The sequence below is a fragment of the Lithobates pipiens genome, unplaced genomic scaffold (genome assembly GCF_037356315.1).
Source record: "Lithobates pipiens isolate NorthernLeopardFrog02 unplaced genomic scaffold, aLitPip1_a1.2 Scaffold_10, whole genome shotgun sequence".
NCBI classification, from domain to species: Eukaryota; Metazoa; Chordata; class Amphibia; order Anura; family Ranidae; genus Lithobates; species Lithobates pipiens.
The window spans coordinates 143,370,066-143,385,106 of NW_027507686.1; the positions used below are offsets into that span (position 1 = coordinate 143,370,066).

General features: G+C 44.3%; 1 long non-coding RNA gene across 2 annotated transcripts in view; it reads right to left on the reverse strand.

Moving 5' to 3' along the window:
* Nucleotides 1–15,041, reverse strand: part of LOC143934645 (uncharacterized) — a 50,011-nt gene that overhangs the window by 13,295 nt on the left and 21,675 nt on the right. Inside the window, exons 3-4 of one of the 2 annotated variants that reach the window (XR_013263322.1) lie at nt 10,555–10,739; nt 7,014–10,331 (exon numbers count right to left, since the gene is read on the reverse strand). This is a non-coding gene — a long non-coding RNA (uncharacterized LOC143934645). Of the gene's footprint in view, nt 1–7,013; nt 10,332–10,554; nt 10,740–15,041 lie in introns of those variants that run through there. The other variant, XR_013263323.1, reaches the window with a different exon arrangement.

Below are 15,041 nucleotides of genomic sequence, written 5' to 3' on the forward strand. Positions count from 1 at the left end.
ATACCAAGTTACCAGTCCTTATAAGAACTTTTGTGGACCAAGCAGGTTGTGTATTAGTGTTTAGCAGACTGTACGTCAGTCCCTATACCGCTGAAGGACTGCTGCAGTATAGGGCAGCGGTCAGCAGTAGTGCACGGCAACCCTATGTATTGTGGACCGATAGCGGTCCTTACAGAACAGCAGACTGTAACGCACTCAGGCCTATGTACCGTAGCACCCTATACCAAGTTACCAGTCCTTATAAGAACTTTTGTGGACCAAGCAGGTTGTGTGTTAGTGATTAGCAGACTGTACGTCAGTCCCTATACCAATGAAGGACTGCTGCAGTATAGGGCAGCGGTCAGCAGTAGTGCACGGCAACCCTATGTATTGTGGACCGATAGCGGTCCTTACAGAACAGCAGACTGTACTGCACTCAGGCCTATGTACCGTAGCACCCTATACCAAGTTACCAGTCCTTATAAGAACTTTTGTGGACCAAGCAGGTTGTGTGTTAGTGATTAGCAGACTGTACGTCAGTCCCTATACCAATGAAGGACTGCTGCAGTATAGGGCAGCGGTCAGCAGTAGTGCACGGCAACCCTATGTATTGTGGACCGATAGCGGTCCTTACAGAACAGCAGACTGTACTGCACTCAGGCCTATGTACCGTAGCACCCTATACCAAGTTACCAGTCCTTATAAGAACTTTTGTGGACCAAGCAGGTTGTGTATTAGTGTTTAGCAGACTGTGCGTCAGTCCCTATACCGCTGAAGGACTGCTGCAGTATAGGGCAGCGGTCAGCAGTAGTGCACGGCAACCCTATGTATTGTGGACCGATAGCGGTCCTTACAGAACAGCAGACTGTACCGCACCCAAGCCTATGTACCGTAGCACCCTAGACAGACCAAGTTACCAGTCCTGATAAAGAGCTTTGTGGAACAAGTGAGTTGTGAATGATTAGCAGACTGCAGCAGAAGGGCAGCAGTCAAGTATAATATTCTTTCTATATTTGGAAGAAAGAATATTATACGTGTACAAGCCTATTACCGTACCACTGATACCAGTCCTGAAAAGAACCTTTGTGGAACTAATAGTAACAGCAAGTCTTTAAAATTATCCTCACTGCCTGACACACTGCTTCCTGCCTGTCCCTATACAAATTGGCAAAAAAGAGTAGGCTGGAACGATTAGCTGGAACAGCTCTTTTGTGGACCTGATAGTAACAGCTAATGATGATGATGATGATGATGATGAAGAAAGACTAATCTGGCTGAGCTGTCCCTAAAATAGCAGCATACAGCGCTCTGTCCCTTTATCTAAACTGACAAAAGAAACTCAGGCTGCTGACCTAACACCTATACCAGTCCTGAAAAGAACTTTTGTGTACCAAATAGCTAGCGTTTTCTCTGTCCCTACTCCACACAGGATCCTTTCCCTACAGTGACAGAAGAAAGAATGTAAAATGGCCACCGGATCGGGTGTATTTATAGGTTAGGGGGAATGTCCAAGTGTCCATGAGCTGTCATGTCTCAATTGGTTGTCCTGTAACACATGATAAACGTGTCACGAAAGGTTAAAGTTCTTGTATACATTAAACACGTAAGTCCGCCGGGGCGAACGACGGAAAAAGGCGTTCGAACCCGCGGACGGCGAAAGTCGGAAATTCGCCGCGAAACGACCGCCGGGCGAACCGTTCGGCCATCACTAGTAGTAAACTTCCACTGAAGCAAAAAGGAACTGCTCTCCCTGCTGGGTTAAGTCATAAGGTACTAGACTGCACAGCATACTAGCACAATGTCAAAGACTTACCTGTAAAGCGAATCCCCCCCCCACGCAGAGCTGACACGGTCTTTCTGGCTTTGAAAACTCCGGCTGTGTGAATGGCTGGGGCACCGGTGACGTCACTCGGGTGGGCAAGTGGGAGCCCTGGACTCTGGCATAGAGCTCTGAAGGAGCGGCATGGGCAGCATCGCCAACAGTGCAAGTACCTGTGCCTACAGGTAAGCCATACTATAGGCCTATCTTATCTATAGGTACAAATTCAAATGTAGAGTTTACCTCAGTTCCAAAGTTGATTTGTTTACTTGGGTAGTCAGGGTGTGGTAAAACTGCAGCTCAACTACCTATTTTTACTGCCTCCCTCCTGGATGGCCATGTGAAGGAGCTCTTAGTGGCACTTTTAGCGTTCCATGATCTCAAGCCAAGCCATCCATTAGACAGTGTTGGCCTCTACGGAGAAATAGATTTTCCTTCTGCTAGTTTGCAGCTTGTTTGGGGAACCATCAGTCTTCCTTACTGCTGCTGTTTCTGCTTGCCCAAGCACCCCCAATATGTCATTTCTGTTTGCGTGCGGAAGGGACACACATCGTTTTTCACTTCCTTTGCTTACTTCAGTGTTTGGCTACTAACCAAAAATAAGTGCCGTGTTGTATACTTTTACATTTTATTAAACAACATGTATGGGAGAAGGAGTATCTGATTGAAAGAGACGCTGAAGCGCTTTTCTCAAGTACCGAAAAAAAATATTTGTCACTTAATTTATAGTGTAAATATGTACCGTACGTCTAGAACAGGGTATTGTGTATATAAAATGCTTTACTTTTACGTTAGAACTTTTAGTATAAAAAACATGTACATGCACAAAGCCATCGCTTCTTGGTCATCAGGAATGAACTGATATGACTGGTTGTGTGAGTATATTATTCATCATGATCAATGACAGACATCCCAACCTCCAGAAACTCATTTCAGGGAGGCGGCAAACTCATTTCAGGGAGGTGGCAAACTAATTTCAGGGAGGTGGCCATTCACGCCCGCAAACGCCTCCCCATCCCCTGTGGAAAAATATTATTTAAATCACCTTTTCAATATTTTTTCGCAGTGCTTCCAGAGAAGGGGGTGGGGTGGGTGGTATGTGGACGGTGTCAGTAGTTTTTTAACATTTTTAATATAAATTTTTTTTTACAATTTAATTTGTTTAAAAAAATAAAAATCACAATGCTTTTTTTGAGGGGGGGTTCGGGCAGTGGACAGTGTTGGTAGGGCAGGGGAGAGTGGTGTCAGTAGTTTTTTTTATTTATTTTTTTTACACTTTTTATTTTTTTTTACATTTTTTTATAATTTTTTTTTTTATATTTTTTGGGAGGCTTTGGTGAGATTTCAGGGGTCTAAGCAGACCCCTGACATTTCCCCTTTGAGACACACAAAGAGACTGAGGGCACACATTTCCCAGTCCCTTTCTTGGCACTAAAGATGAATGAACAGGAGACAGAGGCTCCTGTCCATTCATAAACTGAGCAGAGTAAACACATTTATCACAGGACACAGGAGTGATCTCGCTTGCAGTGTCCATTAACTAGTTCCCCCCACAGCAGAGGAGAAGAGCAGGCTGCGGGGGAGGAGGGGGGCCAGAGGAGAACGGGGGAGCAGGGAAGGACATAGAGGGGGCCGGAAGAGAACGGGGTGGAGAAGGACATGGAGGGGGCTGGAGGAGAACAAGGGTGGAGAAGGGCATGGAGGGGGCCAGAGGAGAACGGGGGTGGAGAAGGACATGGAGGGGGCCGGAGGAGAACGGGGAAGAGAAGGACTTAGAGGGGGCCGGAGGAGAACGAGGGTGGAGAAGGACATGGAGGGGGCCGGAGGAGAACGAGGGTGGAGAAGGACATGGAGGGGGCTGGAGGAGAACGAGGGTGGAGAAGGACATGGAGGGGGCCGGAGGAGAACGAGGGTGGAGAAGGACATGGAGAGGGCCGCAGAACGGGGGTGGAGAAGGACATGGAGGGGGCCGGAGGAGAGCGGGAGTGGAGAAGGACATGGAGGGGGCCGGAGAACGGGGGTGGAGAAGGACATGGAGGGGGCCGGAGGAGAATGGGGGTAGAGAAGGACATGGAGGGGGCCGGAGAAGAACATGGAGCCGGAGGAGAGTGGGGATGGAGAAGGACATGGAGGGGGCCGGAGGAGAACGGGGGTGGAAAAGGACATGGAGGGGGCCGGAGGAGAACGGGGGCGGAGAAGGACATGGAGAGGGCCGCAGAACGGGGGTGGAGAAGGACATGGAGGGGGTCGGAGGAGAACGGGGGTGGAGAAGGACATGGAGAGGGCCGCAGAACGGGGGTGGAGAAGGACATGGAGAGGGCCGCAGAACGGGGGTGGAGAAGGACATGGAGGGGGCCGGAGGAGAACGGGGGTGGAGAAGGACATGGAGGGGGCCGGAGGAGAACGGGGGTGGAGAAGGACATGGAGAGGGCCGCAGAACGGGGGTGGAGAAGGACATGGAGAGGGCCGCAGAACGGGGGTGGAGAAGGACATGGAGGGGGCCGGAGGAGAACGGGGGTGGAGAAGGACATGGAGGGGGCTGGAGGAGAGCAGAGGTGGAGAAGGACATGGAGGGGGCCGGAGGAGAACGGGGGCGGAGAAGGACATGGAGGGGGCCGGAGAACGGAGGTGGAGAAGGACGTGGAGGGGGCCGGAGGAGAACGGGGGCGGAGAAGGACATGGAGGGGGCCGGAGAACGGAGGTGGAGAAGGACATGGAGGGGGCCGGAGAACGGAGGTGGAGAAGGACGTGGAGGGGGCCGGAGGAGAACGGGGGCAGAGAAGGACATGGAGGTGGCCCGGGAGGAGCACACAGAACAGTTGGAAATGATCGGTGTGGCTGGAAGGACAGATGTGAATACCGATCTCCCTGTATAGCTTTTTAGCTGAGAGCCGCGGGAGGGAGAGAAGGAGAAGCCTTTAGCCTGTCAGCTAAAAATCAATACAAAGGAGATCGGTGATCACAGCTGTTCCCCGCCGCACTGATCATTCCCGGGATATCGGGAGGCACTTGCGGGTGAGCGGGAGCCGCTGCAGAAATGCGGCAGACTCCCGCACCTAGAGGGAGACTTGAGATGTCTGCAATGATTTGATCCAGTGATTTCCTATTATGATTGAATTATTCCAGCCTAATAAAGTGTTACACAACCAATACGGTCTGTGAAACCTGTTTTGAACTAAAACCTGTTAAAATATAGAGTGTGAATTAACACACTTTAGTGCTAAAATATTTTTTGGGGGATGAAGTAACTCATTATAGTATATGTTCACCATCAGTAATAATAGTACATTTAATGAATGTGTGTGTGTGTGTATGCAAATTTGATAAACACTGATCGGCCATGTTATGACTACGGACAGGTTAAGTGATTAGCCACCTGCCATCCTGGACCACTTGCCCCCTTCATGACCAGACCATTTTCTTGCTTTTTGACACTGCGTTATTTTAACTGAAAATTGTGCAGTCATGCAACACTATACGCAGATGAAATTTTAATAATTTTTTTTACGACAAATAGAGCTTTCTTTTTCACCTTCAATGATGTGCGCTGATGAGGCTGCACTGCTGGGCACTGGTAAGGCAGCACTGATGGACACTGATGAGGTGGCACTGATAAGGTGGCACCGATTGGCAGCACTGATGGTGCAGGCACTAATGGACACTGATAGATGGCACCATTGGCCACTGATTGGTGCCACTGATGAGCAGGCACTGACAGGCATCGCTGATGGGCACTGATTGGGATCACTGATGGGCATTGATTGACATCACTGCTGGGTACTAGCAGGCATCGCTGATAGGGCTGTCAGGGAAACCGCTTGTCCCTCCTGGAAAGTGGCTTATCGGCTCTCCTCTACTCATGCACTGTTAGCCCTTGTACACACGGTCGGAGATTCCGACAACCAAATCCGTCGGATTTTGTCCAACGGATTTTGTCCAACGGATCTTGTCCGAAACTGTTGCATACACACACAAAGTTGTCGGAAAATCCGATCTTTCAGAACGTGATGACGTAATTTTGTTACGATGGGACTACGTTCAGGCTAGTAGCCATTAGCTTTGATGTAGGAATTTGATCTGAGCATGCGTGGCACTTTGTCCAATCGGAATTCTCTACACATGATCGGAGTATGTCCGATCGGAGCAGTTTGTCGGAAAATATTTCCAGCAAGTTGGAAAATTTGGTCCGATGGATATTCCGACGGAAACAGTCCGATGCATACCACGCACAGTCGGAATATCCGACAAACCGCTCCGATCGGACACATTCCGACGGAATCTCCGACCGTGTGTACAAGGGCAAAGTGTGACTAGAGGAATGCCGATAACTGGCACTTTCTATTTATGCTGTGATTGGACACAGCTGATCACATGGTAACAAGCCTCTTTACAGTGATCGGAGATGCGGTGTGTCCGAGCGACACCACCAATTGCCATGCTGCATGCACGAGTGACTTATTCTGAAGGACAACATATGATGTCCAGTCAGAACAAATAAACCATCGCTCAGCTGTCATTTTGCTATAGGCCAAGCGTAAAGTGGTTAATGAATTGATTTGGAATTCACAGTTTGCAGTGTTTTTTTGTTGCGGTTCCTTTTATTTGTGACTTCATAATCAGAATTAAATTTCCTGCTGATTAGTCGATGTGTGAAGCTGATTGGTTTCCTGAAAGCCAGCATTGGAGGTTGTTGAATATTTCTTTCAGTATTTCATCCTCTGTTATGATAGATTGCAAATCTTTTGATTATCTTTCTATTCTAGCACTGAGTTATATGTGGTTAGTTATTTTTTTGTTCTGTATATTAATTTTTGTAGGAGATTTTCTTTGAGAAAATCCTTTGAGTTTTCAGGGCCGCGTTTATGCTTGTATTGATGGTTTGGTCCTTTTAGCCTTTATTTATGGTGGGATTCTGCTAGTATTCTGAGATGTTTATCTTCTCTGAGCATATTCAGTGGTATCTTATGACCTGGCTGCGTATGATGGACCGTTTTGGTGCGCTGGGAGTAGAAGCTGGATCTGTGGACATAGTTACATCTGTCAGTGGGCTCCCTGTATATTGAGGTGTGCAGCTTGTCATCCCTAAAGGATACTGTAGTGTCTAGGAAATTGACATGTGTGGTTGAATAGTCCATTTTTAGTTTGTTTGATGGGTGAATTGTGTTGATTGATGAGTACAGTGTTTTTTTTTTTTTTGATTTTCTTCAAATTCTGTTTTATTTTTGCGGAATTACAATTATTAATACCTTTGCTGTGATTGTAACAGACATGTCATTATAAACAGGACAAATCACAAAATGAATTTCACATACACTATATTGTCATAAGTGTTGGGATGCCTGCCTTTATAAGCACAAAAACTTTAATGGCATCCACGTCTTAGTCCATAGGGTTCAATATTAAGTTGGTCCACCCTTTGCAGCTATAACAGCTTCAATTCTTCTGGGAAGGCTGAATGCAATAGAGAGTTTTACTTTGTTGCTGTAGCAAAGCAATGCATCGCATGTTGTGGCATGTGTATGGCCCTGAGCAACTTCATGCCCTTGTTTAGGTGGGCAGGGTGTTAAAACCACAGCTTGGCCTTCTGCTTTTATCACTGTAGCACATGTGTTTTGACCCAAGCTATCATGTTAATATGTCCTTCCTTAAGTAAGTGAATGGCTCCCTCTAGTATGCTTTTGATGTTAATGCTGTTAGGACTTTTTCTTACAATTATTGAACAGCGCTGCAAAGCATTAAGGGAAATGTAGTTCAATGTTTAAGTGACTCATGTGTTTAATTCAGTTAAGGAACTACTGACCCACAATGCCCAATTCACTCATCCACAAGGCCAAGCCAAAGAACTGCCTGCTGGGTAAGCAAATAAAAGGGACAGGCATGCCACGTTTTCTCACTCTCCGGACGCCATTCAGCACACAGCAGGAGGTCTGTGTGTGGGCTCAGCGTGGGAGCGCTTGGGGCCTACAGCGAAGAGCAGATTACCCACCCCAGAGGGATCCCTGTGAACTGCCCTGCTGATCGAGTAGGAGGATCGGTCTGTGTTTCAGAACATTCAAAGCCTGCCTGCAGTACGGTCTATGTGTTTGACAGACTGCGGCCTGCAAGGTGCGAAGCGGAATAGTTTGGCCTCTGAGGAGTTTCAGAGCATAGTCAGCTTGACCAGCGTGTGAATGGACCGGAGGATCCAAGATTTCTAAAGGTTTCCTGCATACAGTTACATCAGCCATCAGAAGGAGTGGTGCAGTGTGACGGCGCCAGCTTGGATGGGACTGAGATTCCAGGAAAGGAGCCTTGCAAGCATCTGGGCCTGTTGTGGTGAGCGGGCACTTGCCCAGATCAATATAGTGTACTTTTGCCGTGTTACTTTGTTACAGACTGCTGGTGGGACTTGTAGTCCCACAGAAGTGTTCTCATTCATCCCTAGCCCGCACACAGTGGAGCTGCAGGGTTGCCCTTCCCTGTGCTATAAAGTTAATGCTGCATCACTACCACTGCTAAGGGAAAAGTATTACCAGTGCCTTCTATTTTGCAAGTACACTATTTTCAGCACATCACCTATCATACAGTCTGCTGTCCACTTGTTTTTCCCTGTTGGATTTACAAATACTGCAGTCTAATAACCTGAGCTAGCTGAAGAGGAAGAAGACAAGAGACTTTGTTATTTGCTATAAAACAGCACAACTTCGGTTTGCAGAGTGAACAGTGTATTGCAACCTAGAGGGAGCCCTTGAGTACATGATACAAAGTTATATTGTATTGTGCTGTTGTATATTCATAGCATTCTGCTGCAGAATTGGTATGTGTGTGTGCTTGGAGGTTTCAGTGGGAAGGTGTTCAATATAGTTGCTGATTGGTATTGGGTACCTTTCCTACTGTGCACCTGTTTGCATCACTCTTTCTATGGTGATCCTTGAATACAGTTTCACATTTACATTGACTGTTATATTGCCATTTACTGTCTTTGAGTTATAACATGGTTAATTGTGTTAAACGTTTACCTCCGTAAACTTTCAGATGGTTAATTGATACCCTGTGTGAGTCTCAATCTATTATCACAGCTGGTGAAGTGACGGGCTCCAAGGTGACGGTAAATATACTATATTGCAGGGCTTTTTTTTTCTCAGAAAATAGGTGCAGGAACTCAACCACAACTTCTTAAAAAACCCCTCCCCTAGCCCAACCAAACCCTTCAAACTGCATTAAATAGTGAGTGTGGTCAGATTTCACTAACAGTGGAAGGGGCAATAAATACCAGGAGTGCATTACGTACAGAGTACAGAGTTTCGGGGGGGGGGGGGTGTGAGGGTGTTACACAGAGTGTAGAGTTCAGCCTTCCTCTACCTCTGCATCCTCTATCCTCCTCACTTTCACCACTCTTCAACTCTGACCTCTGCATGCAACCCCCCCTTCCACTGTCTCCATCTTCCTTCAAAGCTCCCGCCATCTTCCACATATCTTCCTTTGTTGGTGTATTAAGCTGAAGCACTAGTACCTCCCCGCACACTATAGGTGGCTCTGCCTCTCTCACTTGCAGGGGGATCATTCAGTTGGGGTAGTGGGATCTGACTTCTGTGTTTGCAAGAGATAGTGGTGAGAGGGAGCAGAGGGCCCGAGCCAGAGGTGGTGGAACTGAGTTCCTCCAAGTTCCAGCTGAAAAAAAGCCCTGTTATATAGTGTATCATTACTGTGTTTATCTTTACTGCTGGGTCCCACATTCATATTGCCATACAGGTGTGCCAAAGGGGTTGAGACTTTTGGGGTTGATAGGCAGGGTACAAGGATTATACATTCATCAGCAGCTCCTTTCGGGGTGAGTGCTACATCAGCTCCGGATTTAATGTTCTCTCAACACTGTTCTGGTTTGACGAGTATACAACATATGTCACATTGAACATGTTGGCACCGAGGGAACCGGGGAAGAAAAAGAATGTGAGAACTTTTTAGAATTTTATTTTTGGGTGATTATTTCTAGGAAATCAAAATTGCTGCCTTGTGGCTACAGAAAAAAATAGTGTTTCTCTCACATGTATGCTGTAATATTTGCATTTCTGGAAAATTACTTTTGTGCAATTGTAAATCCTGCTATTGGTCCTTCTATTCTATTTGTTCTTCCTGAATTTTAGGTGTAGTTAAACTTTTGAAAGAAGACACCTAAATATATATATTTCTAGTCAAATGTGCTTATCGTGGCTCATCAACAAGTCAAACCTTTGTGTTAGTCAACACAGATACTTTAGGTCATGGCACTTTAATTTTCGAGAATGATTTTTATTGCGTACACCAACTTCAGTTTCCGTTCCTAAATTATCAGCCGTCCCGTCTGCCTTTTGCTAGTGTGATGTCTTCCTTTTAAATTTTTATTTTTTTAAAGATTACTGCTTTTTTTCACTGTTGACCTCCCTACCTGAAACATTTTTTTTCTGCTAGGCCATGATGTACTTTGCTAAGAGTCTGTTCATTTTCCAAAACCTTAACTTCTCTGCCCAGTCCAAATTTTAAAGTCTGAAGTGACTTGCTGTGGAAGCGTTGCACCCTATAAAAGGAAAATAGTGTATAAGCCTAAAACCTGTATGTATTTTTAAATCATTTAGCCTAAGAAGATACTGTATATTCAGGTATGGTTATCTAATTTAACAAATACACAATGTCACATACTGTACTCATTCTTTTTAGAGAAAAACTTACAGCTTCTACCAGCTTAGGTAGTAAATTTTTTAGACATAAATCAGCTAACAGACAGCCATTATGAAGCATACCTTCCCAAATATGTAAGTTGGCTTTGTGATATCAGCATCTTGTTCTTCAGCAGAAACTAAAACATAAAGCAGATTTCTTTATCTATATTGGTCATCTTGTACCAGCATTGAAGCACACAAAAAAGGTAATTTATGTTGTCGGGCTGCAGTAATTTCCCCCAGTTTTGTGCGTTTTTTATGTGACACTGCAAAAAATAAGTAAATTAAAACAAATTCAGTTTAAATATTAATAGTAAACATTCAGCAGATTAATAATGGCAAAGGAGAAAAGTTAGAACTGAATACATTTTACGAAGAGTTAATTGGGCATTATATATATATATATATATATATATATATATATATATATATATATATATATATATATATATATATATATATATATATATATATTTTTTATATTTGCAAGGTTGCTTTTAAATTTTTATGAAAATCCTAACGATTAATTTCTCTTATTTGGTCTTTTTTAGTCCTAAAGTGGTTGTAAAGTCAGAAGTTTTTTTTTTATCCTAATGCATTCCATGCATTAAGATAAAAAAAAACCTTCTGTGTGCAGCAGCCCCCCTAATACTTACCTACGACCCATCTTCCTCCAGCAATGTGCACACATCCCTTAAGCTAGTTAGCTAATCAGGAGAAAGGGGACGGGGCTGAACTGTGGCTCTGTGTCTGAATGAACACACAGAGCTACAGCTTGGCTTGGGTGCCCCCACAGCAAGCAGCACTCGACAGGAGGGAGGGGCCAGGAGTGCCGGAGAGGGGCCAGAGAAGAGGAGGATCTGGGCTGCTCTGTGCAAATCTACTCCACAGCTTCACAGAGCAGGTAAGTATAACATGTTTGTTATTTAAAAAAAACGAAAAAATACTTTAGTATCACTTTAACCTCTTCCCATCCGCGCTATAGTCAAATGATGGCTTCAGTATGGACCTATTGAGAGGGCGTCAATAGCGTCCTGCGTGCCTCCTGCAGGGCGTGCTCTGTGATCAGCGAGTCTATGAGACTCAGCTGATCACAGATCAGAGTAAGGGGTTGATCCCGACAGCTAATCGTGTTATAAATAGAGCTGGTAATCGGCTACTTTTTCTCCTCACGCTGATAGCGCAAGGAGAAAAAAATAAAAACGATCACCGGCGGCTGTCAAAGGGACATATCATGGAGATCTCTGCAGAGTCATCTATGCCCACCTGTGGCAGCTGCCACTGTACAACCAGTGCACAACAGTGCCCACAGTACCACCCATTAGTGCCCACAGTGCCACCTATAAATGTCACCAATCAGTGCCTCATCACCAGTGCTGTCCATCAGTGCCGCCTTATCAGTGGCCATCAGTCCTGCCTTATCTGTGCTTATCAGAGCAGCCTATCAGTGCAGCCTCATCAGCGCATATCAATGAAGGAGAAAAATTCCTCGTTTACAAAATTTTATAACAAACTATGAAACATGTTTGTTTTTTTCAAAATGTTATGTCTTTTTTTTTGGAAAAAAAAAAATCCCAGTGGTGCATGTAAATGAATCATAACCCCCGCTGTAATTTTATCGGTATCTTACCTCATTTAGCTGTAAAAAGCAAGTTTGTGTCCATGATCTCACTACTTCTCCTGGCTGAATTTCAAAGTTCTCTGACTTCCTGTTTCCTTCCTTTACCAGTCCTGATACTACATGTCCCATCATGCTTTGAGCCTCTGTATTTCAGGGCAGACTATGGGAGTCACTTGTAGCAGTTCTGGAAATTGATGTGGATGGGTTCAAATGCAAAGCAGGTTTAACTGTGTCATTCCTGTGTTAATAAGGGCTTACTGCAAAACTACAGAGGAAAGGCTATGAGAGGTTTATTATGAAGGTGTTTTCTTCACATGTAAATGAATCACTTGACAGAGAGCAGGGCTCTGGGAGGGCAGGATCTGAGACGTGGGACTCACCCTGTCCACACTGGTTGGCATATTTACCTTGGCAGCCTTGATTTGTAATTGTGATCCATTCAATCCTGCCGGCAGCAGCTCAGAACAGGCTGAGTATGAAGGGGTTTCCTTTTTGAATAATGCTGTGATCTGTGAGGAGGGACTTGGGAGATTTGGACTCTTCCTGTAGGCGTGACTGGATGGGATTGACCGCTAATTAGGATGTATTCAATCCCACCCACCATCAGAGCTGTGAAGGAAGTTACATCATTTTCGACTCTGACAGACTACAAAGGGGAGTGTTCTACACTAGAGAATGAGCAGGAAGTGGCTGGAAGGCCCTCAGTCTACAGTCAGACTGTCACATGGTACAAAGCCTCAACTAAACAAACAATATCAGAGGATCTGCAGACAACAGAGCAACTAGATGGACTTGTGTCTTTTCTCAACCTGACTATGTAACATAGTACAGAGCTATGATCTATGCTGGAACTAGGGATTGGCCGAACACTCCCTGGATCGGTTCGCAGCAGAACATGCGAACAGGCAAAAAATTTGTTTGAACACGCCAGCACCGTTAAAGTCTATGGGACACGAACATGAAAAATCAAAAGTGCTAATTTTAAAGACTTATATGCAAGTTATTGTCAAAAAAAGTGTTTGTGGACCCGGGTCTTGCCCTAGGGGACATGTATCAATGCAAAAAAAAAAGTTTTAAAAATGTCAGTTTTTTCGGGAGCAATGATTTTAATAATGCTTAAAGTGAAACAATAAAAGTGAAATATTCCTTTACATTTCGTACCTGGGGGGTGTCTATAGTATGCCTGTAAAGTGGTGCATGTTTCTCGTGTTTATGCCTGCAGACCCCCACAGCCACCGGGCAAGGATTGTGGGGATGGGGCCCTTGTCCCCATCAACATTGGGACAAGGTGCTTTGGGGTGCTACCCCAAAGTACCCTTCCGATTTTGAGGGCATGTGGCCTGGTACGGTTCAGGAGGGGGGCTCTCTCTCGTTTCCTCCTCTTTTCCTGCATCCTGCCAGGTTGCGTGCTTGGATAAGGGTCTGGTATGGATTTTTGGGGGGACCCCACGCCATTTAAAAAAAAAAATTGGCACTGGGTTCCCCTTAAAACCCACCTAGTATGGATTTGATTGAGAGAATAGATGAAAAAGGGAAAAACTGTTGTAAATGGATGATCATCCATTTACATCCGTTTACATCTGTTTCTGTCAACATCCATATTTTGGAATGGATCAAAACCACCTTTTTCTTATGTTAAAAAAAACGGATCAGGAGGAAAAATGGATGTAAACGGACAAACGGTCTGTTTTTGTATAAAAAATGGCTCTAGGATTCAAGTCGTTAAGGACTAGCTGGCAGATGTAAAAAACTGATATAAAAATGGATGAAAAAATGATGTAAACTTCATCCGTTTTCTCTATGAAAAAATATGACTGAACTGATCAAATGAACAGCCCGCATGTGTGAAAGGGGCCTATACCATTGGAAGAGTTTTATTTTAGCTGTGTGATTATTTAACCACTTCAGCCCCAGAAGGATTTAACCCCTTCCTGACCAGAGAATTTTTTGCTTTGCAGCTCTCCTTCGCTTTAACTGACAATTTTGCGCGGTGGTACAACATTGCACCCAAACAAAATTGATGTCCTTTTTTTACTCCACAAATAGAGCTTTCTATTGGTGGTATTTGATCACCTCTGCGGTTTTTATCTTTTGCTCTATAAACAAAAAAAGAGGGACAATTTTGAAAAAAAAAAAACAATATTTTTTACTTTTTGCTATAATAAATATAAAATATATAAAAAAACTAATTTCTTCCTCGGTTTAGGCTGAAATGTATTCTTCTAAATATTTTTGGTAAGAAAAAAAAAATCGCAATAAGCTTATATTGATTGGTTTGTGCAAATGTTATAGCGTCTACAAAATATGGGATAGATTTATGGCATTTTTGTTATTCATTTTCTTTTTTATTAGTAATGGCGGCGATTTGTGATTTTTATCGTGCCTGTGACATTGCGGTGGACAGATCGGACACTTTTGACACTATTTTGGGAGCAGTGACACTTATAGAGCGATCAGTGCTATAAAAATGCACTGATTACTGTGTAAATGACACAGTCCATGCCCACTAGCCCGTGATTTAAAGGGGGGCGTACAGGTATGCCCATTTGCGCAGCCGTGCCATTGTGCTGACGTATATCGTCGTGACATGACCGAAAGGTGTTAAAAAATCTGTTGATCTTGCTGGAAATCATGTGAGCTGATATCTTCTAGTGCTCTCTGCCTGTGCTGACTATTATTAGTTACATTATTTTATAAAGGACTACAGAATCATGCTCTTTCCTTATTCACAATAGGAAAAGGGTCATATTTTGAATGTTTTGTCTGCCAAAGACTGGAAGTTTGTTACTGGCAGAATTACCAGGTGAAAACAATGCAAAAATAAATTAAAGTTAAAGTGTTTGTATACCCTAATTTGTCATTTTTACCTACAGGTAAGCCTATAATAAGGCTTACCTTTAGGTAAAATTAATATCTCCTGAACCTGTACGGTTTAGGAGATATTCCC